Source organism: Apium graveolens, chromosome 1 (genome assembly GCF_009905375.1).
Source record: "Apium graveolens cultivar Ventura chromosome 1, ASM990537v1, whole genome shotgun sequence".
In the NCBI taxonomy this organism is placed as follows: domain Eukaryota; kingdom Viridiplantae; phylum Streptophyta; class Magnoliopsida; order Apiales; family Apiaceae; genus Apium; species Apium graveolens.
In genome coordinates, this window is record NC_133647.1 from 27,098,458 (window position 1) to 27,108,015 (window position 9,558).

At 34.7% G+C, this 9,558-nt stretch overlaps 1 long non-coding RNA gene across 5 annotated transcripts; it reads right to left on the minus strand.

Annotated features, from left to right (window-relative positions):
- Positions 1 to 286: 286 nt before the first annotated feature.
- On the minus strand, positions 287 to 8,730 carry LOC141662030 (uncharacterized). Of its 5 annotated transcripts, XR_012550229.1 has the most exons (6): positions 8,168 to 8,730; positions 7,989 to 8,051; positions 2,077 to 2,350; positions 1,879 to 1,991; positions 635 to 943; positions 287 to 553 (listed from the first exon to the last, which is right to left on the minus strand). It is a non-coding gene; the product is annotated as an uncharacterized LOC141662030 (long non-coding RNA). The 5 variants fall into 5 exon arrangements; XR_012550224.1 differs by having other exon boundaries at positions 635 to 1,991; XR_012550228.1 differs by having other exon boundaries at positions 1,879 to 2,350.
- Positions 8,731 to 9,558: the final 828 nt, after the last annotated feature.

Sequence of the window (9,558 nt, forward strand, 5' to 3'; positions counted from 1 at the left end):
ATAGACACCCTAATGTAACATTTTATTGATCTATTGTAACAGAGAGGAAAAGGTTACAATAGGCACCTATTGTAACACTAACAGGCCCAAATATAACATAGAATGAGTGATAAAATAGCTTGATCAAGATTGCATAAGTGCGGCCCACATGGGCCCCACCTATACCTTACTGTAACACTATATTATATCTATTGTAACATGAATTTGTTGTAATTAACCAACATTAGATTTTATAATTCCACACTATATCCAAATATACTTATACTAAAATAGGAAAATGCAACAGTTAATATTAAAAATTTTAATATACATGCTCTGTGTATACAACAATCCCAATACCAAAATAAAATCTCCAATACGGATCTAAAATACCTCAAAAACCAACTAAAATTATAATTGATCGATTAGTAAAATTACAACTGCAATTCAAAATAGTTAAATCAGTAGAGCAGTAATATTCATTATCAAAACTTGGTGACTGCGGCGTAAACCTAAGAAAATGACTATGCTAAAAACACGTGATAGTGTGCCATTCTTGAACTTGTTCCTGAATCTGCACATGGGAATACGAATGAGAAAAATGCACATAATTAGCAAAGGAAAGAATGAAAATTGATGATTTTTAAACTTATACCTGCAAGCCGAATAAGCAGAAGGTTGACATGCCAATTCAAGAATGTAAAGTATAGATATGTGGGATTCAAATATAGTTATAAAACTTGACAACTGCATAAATTCCAGTGATTCTGCATGTCAGTGCAATGTATGTAAGATTAGGAAGATAAAGGGTATAAAATACCTGATATTTTCTTCTTGGTCGGGAAGGGAATTTAATGATGGGATGCGATATTTTTTGCAACAAAATCGAAGGCAATGCAATTTGAAGGGGATACTAATGAGCCATTTATATGCCTCACCTTGTTTGCTTAATAAAATCAATTTACTGTTATAGAAATAGAAGCAAAACAATCAATTGCAAGCAAGATAAAAGCAGTAAAAGTCAAGTAACAGTCCAAATCTGGTTAGTTTCAGACAAAGGTGAATAATCAAATCTGTTTAACAATGGAAGCTTTAAGAGATCTAATACTTTGATAGAAGAAAACACAGTTTCCACAATAATTACCTAATTGGAATTTAAAGTACTAGATCAAGAAAATGGAGAATTTATCTTGAAAAGCGCAATAAATGAAAAATCCCAAATATGCTCTGTCCACAAACTCTTCTGGTGACCAGAAACCACCCGAGTATTGTCAACACAACTCCTGTGTTGTCCAAAATGAAAAAGGCTTGGGGAATATGACGTGTTTCTATCGAATGTTTTGAGACAGGTAACTAAAAAATTGCAGGTATTTTGCATTAAAAATATACAATTGTGTGTACAGTAGATATATTTAGACACAATTATAAAGTTATTGAATTTAAACTGCAAAGGGCAAGCAAGCCAAGTCATTGAATGAAAGAAATATAACATCCTGATAAATTTAAGATAAGTTCAAAGTAAGATACAAGTATCTAGTTGTAGATTCGTTTTCCTGATCTACTAACCTAAAAAGACAAATTTTTGAACTATCAAAGTCCATACAATTAATATTCTATTCTAAAACAAACAAGAAAAGCCAAAAACAACCTAAAAAGAAGAAAATGATGCTCATAGAAGATCATAATACTAAAATTATGTGGAAAGCCACAAAACATTTAGAAACAGGACACTTGAATCAAATTAAGGAAATCAGATTTTCAGATCCGGGAACCATTATTCAGGAACTAAATTTAATTTTAAGAGCAAGTTAAAAAATATAGGAAGCAATCAAGAAGTCTAAATCCACTTGGGTATCAAGAACTGTAAAAAATAGTATGTGATAAATTCAAGTATTATACCTTCTCTGCTGTAGAGGCTGCTTCTTGAAACTTCCCATTTCTCTCATCTAAGCACATATGTAATATGTATACCTCTTCCTTCATGTCATTTACTCTCATCTCTGCTTCTTGCACTAAACACGTAAATCCAAATTCAATAAACCATCACCAATTCGATAAATTAATCACCTGTACCATAATGATTTCACAAAAAATTGCCTGGCATGTGATGTTTTCGCGAACAAAAGATTGTTCTTGAGAGGCAAGGCAACTCCGAACCTCCTTAAGTTCTGCAGCCAACAGCACGGCATTTTGACGAAAACTCTGCTTTCTTTCACTTAGATCTTTCAACAATGGATCAATCTCTCTACTGTTAGACATGGCAGCCATATCTTACTTGCAAAAATTGTTATTTCAATTTTTACATAAACACATCTTGCCAAAAAAAAGTCTTCTCTTGTATTGAAGTTACAGACTTGTAGATAACTCTTTCCTGCATGTGGGAACAATACTCACAAGCTGGTTGAGATCATTTAATACAAAAACAAAACTAAAAAAGACTAGTAAAACCATTCCCAATTTTTTACATCATTACGTGCAATAAATACAAAAAGCGAGTAACAAGTTGCACGTAATATCAATAATCAAAACGTTTATAGCATTTAAATATCTAGTTTTTATCCAGCAAGTAGAAAGAGTGCAAGTAAATATAAGGATGATTAAAAAGAGCTTTGAATACAAGGAATAACTAACAAGCAAGAATGAATAGAGATGAACAGTAAGTCAGTAACTAACAATTTGGCCTACTACCAATAAAAAATTAAATGCATCTATAAATATATTGTAGAAAATATAAATCTAATCAGAAATGATTGGGAAGTTATCATACAAAAGCTGTAATATTTGTTTCCTAGTTTATAGATAACGTTCCTGATTCTTAGGGATTGTTCTTAGCTGATTCTTAGGAATTAGTATTAACTTAGAATAACTAACAGGCCTGTATATGCCTACTTAAATGCTTTATCTCCCTAATATATGAATACACAAGAGAGTTTTCTCTAAGTTAATATGGTATCAGAGCCAACCTCTCTGAACTAGTCTTTGCCCATAATTTGATCTCAGCTAGCCACAGAAAACATGTCTGAAAATTCTGAAATCAATCATGCCAATACTGTTGTTCCCACGGCCACTTATCAAATCCCAACCACTAAAATAAACCACCCTGAATCCCATACTGTCCAGATTACTACCATACGACTGAATGGGTTGAATTTTTTGAGATGGTCGCGATCGGTGAGGATGTATGTGCGTGGGAGAGGCAAGATGTGTTACTTGACTGGCGACACTAAGGCGCCAGACACAACTGATGCCAATTACGCTCTCTGGGATGCAGAGAACTCCATGATTATGGCTTGGTCTATTTGATGACTATAAGTGGGAGAGCACTAAGGATCTCGCATACCATAGGAAGAAAATGGAAGCTATGTGAATATTCAAATTCCTTGCTGGACTACGAGTTGAATTTGATGAAGTTCGTGGACATATTATTGGCAGGCAGCCATTGCCCCCGTTAGGAGAAGTATTTTCTGAAGTTAGGCGTGAGGAAAGCCGTAGAATTGTCATGCTTGGAAAAAAGGCAAGTGAACTTGAAAATTCTGCCTTTATCTCTAATGCTAATGTTGCTCACTTCTCTGAAAGGCAGCCTATGCCTAATGGTCGATCACGTGTTTGGTGCGATCACTGTAATAAACCAAGACATACTCGTGAAACTTGTTGGAAATTACATGGAAAATCGGTGGATTGGAAGAGCACACGAACTGGTGGAGAAAAGAACAACCCCTACGCTCATATCCTTACTGCTAACGAAGCCTCAACTCCAAATCTGAATAATATTTTCAGCAAGGAACAGCTTGAACAACTTCTGAATTTGCTGAAATCTGATTCCCAGTCTAGTGCTCCTCGTGTTGCCCTGGCGCAAACATGTAGAAATTATAATGCTTTTTCTAGTACGTTGATTTTTGCACCATGGATCATCGATTATGGTGCCTCCAATCATATGACAAATAATTCCACATTTTTTAATTCCTATTTTCCTTGTTCTGGCCATGACAAAGTTCGTATTGCAGACAGTAATTTTTCATCAATTACAGGAAAAGGATCTATAAAATATCCAACAATATTGAATTGAAATATGTCCTTCATGTCCCTAAATTATCTTGCAATCTTCTTTCTGTTAGCCAACTCTCTAAGCATTCTAATTGTCGTGTTATTTTCTCTGATTCTTACTGTGAGTTCTGGACCAGATTTCGGGGAAGACGATTGGCATTGCTCAAATGATCAATGGCCTCTATTATTTTGATGACAATTATCACGAGTCTAGACAAGTTCAAGGTCTCAGTGGTAGTACTAGTTCTAGTTCTGTTTTTGAAACAATAATGTTTTGGCATCAACGGCTAGGGCACCCTAGTTTTCCTTATTTGAAACATCTTTTTCCTGGTCTTTTTAAGGATGTAGAGCTAAAGTCTCTTTATTGTGAACATTGTTTTCTTTCCAAAAGTCATCTTATTCCCTACAAATCTATCGGATATCAAATGTCTTGTCCTTTTTATCTCATTCACAGCGATGTGTGGGGACCTTCAAAGGTTACCACTTTAACTGGAAAAAATGGTTTGTAACCTTCATAGATGACCATACTCGTTTATGTTGGGTATATCTTATGAATGCAAAATCTGAAGTTGGGAAATTGTTCAAAGATTTTCATAAAATGATTGAAAATCAATTTCAAAGTAAAATAAGTATTCTTCGAATCGATAATGTTACTGAATAGTTTAATCATCAGTTAGGAGATTTTTTGCACATAAAAGGAGGTATTCATCAATCTACATGTTATGACACCCCCCAACAAAATGGTATAGCAGAACGAAAAAATCATCATTTACTGGAAGTAAGTCGAGCTTTAATGTTTACAATGAATGTGCCCAAATATCTGTGGGGGGATGCTGTTCTTAATTCATGCTATTTAATAAATAGAATGCCTACTCGTGTGTTAAATTATTAAACTCATGTTAGATGTTTTAAAAAGAAATTCGCAGCAAGTCGTTTAATCTCCAAGCTTCATCCCAAAATATTTGGTTGCAAAGCTTTCATTCACATTCCTTCATAATTTCGCTCCAAGCTAGTTCCTAGAGCAGAAAAGTGCATTTTTCTGGGTTATGCTTCCAATAAGCAGGGCTATAAGTGCTGGAATCCGATAACAAAAAAGTTCCATGTGAGTATGGATGTAATTTTTCTCGAGAAAGAACCATATTTCTCCAAAACTCAGGGGGTAGAACTTACGAGGATCAGTTTTGGAACCTTAACAGTTCTTGTCCTATACCAAACATTTGTTTATTACCTGATTATAATAACCATCGGACTCTAAATGAGGGTTCAAACATTCCAACTCATGATAATGTTGGGGCACCAAATTCTCCACATGTTTAGACACAAGAAGAAGTGCCTCCTGAACTACAGTCGTCTAATTCGGAAACTGGTAACTTGGATACCTCAGGATATTCTCCTCTTAATTCTCATAATCATATTACTCCTGTATTTTCTGATTTAGAATAGCCTATTGCACTTAGAAAAGGGACCAGGTCTTGTACTCAACACCCTATTGTAAAACATTTATCATACCATAGGCTATCTGATTCTCATAAAGCATTTACTTCGAATATTTCTAATGTGTTTGTTCCAAGAAACATTGAGGAAGCACTTGCTGATCCGAATTAGAAATTAGCGGTTTTCGAAGAGATGAGAGCTCTTCTTAAGAATATGACATAAGAGATTGTCAATCTTCCCCGGGGAAAAAAGAAAGTTGGTTGTAAATGGGTTTTTGCAGTAAAATATAATGTTGATGCCAGTGTCGAAAGATACAAAGCGAGGATGGTGGCAAAAGGCTTTACTCAAAGTTATGGCATCGATTATCAAGACACCTTCGCACCTGTTGCTAAGTTGAAATCAGTACGTATTTTACTTTCTCTGGCAGTTCAAAATGATTGGCCCTTATATCAGCTTGACATAAAAAATGCATTTCTGAATAGGGAATTGGAAGAAGAGGTGTTCATGGAGTTACCTCCTTGTTTTGAAGGAAAATATGGATATGGTAAAGTATGTAGGCTGAAAAAATCCATATACGGCCTAAAGCAGTCCTAACAAGCCTGGTTTAAACGATTTGGGGAGGTTGTAAAACGACATGGCTAAAAGCAGAGTCGGGCAGATGATAACATGTTCTACAAACAATCAAAGAGTGGAAAAAGGCAATGTTAATCATCTATGTTGATGATATTGTTTTGACAGGAGATGATTACACAGAACTCCAAAATATAAAAGGTTAGTTAGCAAAAGAATTTGAAGTAAAAGACCTTGGAAACCTCAAATATTTCCTTGGTATGGAATTTGCATGTTCTAAAGATGGGTTTGTTGTCTCACAAAGCAAGTATGTTTTGGATCTTTTACATGAAACTGGTCTACTTGGATGCAGACCTGCTGAAACACCTATGGAAGCCAATGTGAAGCTTCAGCCTGCAACCTCAGAAGAGCGAATGAACAAAGAGCAGTATCAATGACTTTTGGGAAAACTAATATATTTGTCTCACACTCGGCCGGATATTGCATTTGCAGTTAGTGTTGTAAGTCAATTTATGCATAATCCTAGAGTTCAACATTTTGATGCTATCAAGCGGGTGCTGCGGTATTTAAAAGGTACACCAGGAAAGGGATTGTTGTTTAGAAAAAATGAGTTTCTTGGAATAGAAGTTTACACCGATGCTGATTGGGCAGGAAGTGTTACTGATAGAAGATCAACTTCGGGATATTGTACTTCCGTAGGAGGAAACTTAGTAACTTGGCGCAGCAAAAAGCCTAGCGTGGTGGCACGAAGTAGCGCTGAAGCTGAATTCAGAGCAGTTGCACTTGGCATTTGTGAGATATTGTGGATTAAAAGACTCCTGGAAGTGTTAAGGATGAGAATAAAATTACCAATGAAGGCATATTGTGACAACAAGTCAGCAATTTTGATAGCTCATAATCCAGTTCTCCACGAGAGGACAAAACATATAGAAATTGACAAGCATTTTATAAAAGAGAAACTGGAGAATGGACTAGTCTGTATGCCGTATGTTCCCACTGGAGACCAGATTGCTGATATTCTCACCAAATGATTACAACAAAACAATTTGAGAACTTAGTTGGCAAGCTGCCCATGAAAGATATTTTCAGTCCAGCTTGAGGGGAAGTGTAGAAAATATGAATCAAATTAGAAATAATTGGGAAGTTATTGTACAACAGCTGTAATATTTGTTTCCTAGTTTAGAGATAACGTTCCTGATTCTTAGGGATTGTTCTTAGATGATTTTTAGGAATTAGTATTAACTTAGAATAACTAACAGGCCTGTATATGCCTACTTAAAGGCTTTATCTCCCTAATATATGAATACACAAGAGAGTTTTCTCTAAGTGAATATATATAAAACAACTGAAGAGATTAAAAAAAACTAAGCTTTAAATATTCCAACCACTCCACTTCATGCACACATAAATGAAGTCACAAGAAACACGCCTGAAATAACACATGGAGATCAATGACTGAACCGCGTAGACCTAATTCCGGTTGGTACAAAATTATGATGGAACAATTTTTTTAAAATCACCAAATCTTTAAATAATTAATTAATAACAATTTTAACTGTTTGATATTTCCAAACAATTATAATTGCAATATTACAAGAAAATGGTTTCCCCTATTCAGAGTTCCAAAAAAATTTACCTTTTTAAATATTACATGAGATAAATTTGCTTGGACTAAGGATGAAGAATTTGGTCGTCAAACGCTTGTAGGAGTAAACCCTTGTACAATAAAGTTAGTTAAGGTACACAAATTTTGCTGAAATATCAAATCTTTTCTATATTAGAAAAAGTAGAATCAGTTATTAATATTATAGCAGTATGTACTAATACCCTCGAGTATTCTCTTGATGATAATCTGAGAGAGGGCATATAGGAACGAGATTATCTGTAGTTCAAATTGATAATGCGCTTTCTAAATCATAATTGTATATGTGCACATATGTATAGTCACTTCTAATACTTACAAAATTTGCAAGAATGGCCTTTACGAAGTAATCTTCCTCATGAGTACTGTGCACAACCAGAATCTGCAATCACCAAAGACTATCATCACTTGGAAGCACTAGAAAAATACATAAAAATACATTCAATCAGATAGATGGCATAATAAAATCTAAAAATTATCAATCTCCCTAGATAAAACCTGGACTCTCCCCAACCATCTGGTGAAGCAAGGAAGAAGGTGCTCTACTTTCCAAGTCATATACCCAGTTAAACCTTGAGTCCTGACTTGAGTCCTCCACACACCTTCGATTAAAAATCCCAAATATGCTCTATCCACAAACTCTTCAAGTGACCAGAAACCACCCGAGTATAAACTCTTCGATTAATTTTTTCAAAGAAGTGAAAAAGAACTGAAAATACTTATAATTTAGGACTCGATATGTGTTGAGGACTCGATTAATTCGTGTATTGAGCTCGATTGTTGTTTTAGAATATCGATTACAGCTTGTAGAGCTAAAATTAGGGCATCCTGTATACCTATTGTGCATAACTTATATAGAAAATTAGGGTTTCTCGATTCGTGTGTAATTGAGAGATATAGAAGATGAGAGAACTGCATCTGGATGGGAGGGTGTCTCTGGAGTGAGGATTAGGGGGAGAGGAGAGGGAAAATAGAGAGATGAGATGAGAGACGAGGTTGGGTCCTGGTGAGAAGAATGGGGTGAGTGGAAGAGGAAAAGAGACGAAGAGAAGAAATATACCACCCATTTTTCACTAAAGTACGGGTCATTTACATTTACAAGGGAAATATACCGCCCATTTTTCACTAAAATGTGTATAATTTTAATTATAATTTTTTAATTTTTTATTATTTTATTAAATAAAAAACTAAAAAAGTGACTTATATTTATGTACAACAAATGTTATAAATTTTATAATAATATATATTACATTCTTGATATATTAATAATCCAAAATATAATTTTAATACTAATTTATAATAATATTTTTACTTAAATATTTTTAAAACTTAAAAAAGTAACTATTGTAACACTAGGTGCTGGTGTTACATGTGGTGCACCACCGGCATTTCTGTGTAACGGTATTTTATAGCTATTGTAACACTAATTTTGAGGTGTTACAATAGGACAAAAATTTCTTAGCTAATGTAACACTGCTTGTAACACTTGCATTACAGTAGCCCACTTATGGCGTAGTGTATGAAACCCCCAAGCCTGATGTGAAGAAGCTGCGTGTCTAACACCCCCAGATCTGGGGTCAGGGATCCGGGTCGTCACGGTCTTTCTTTCCACAATATCACTTCACTTAATTAAAAATAAATAACCTCATGCTGTGACCCCACACTAACACACACCACAACCCGTTATAGTCTCAGAGATGAAATTGAAATAAGTACAAGTCCTTGAATCCACAATTTAAAAGTTATTACAACCCAAAATGATTACTTGATAATTTACGGTTAATTGCCATTATCTTCCACAAGTTATAATTATACAATATTTGGTTCCCAAAAGTAGAATTCCTGATCTACCAATAGATCTACCTCTGCAGCTATAGCAGCTACAACAT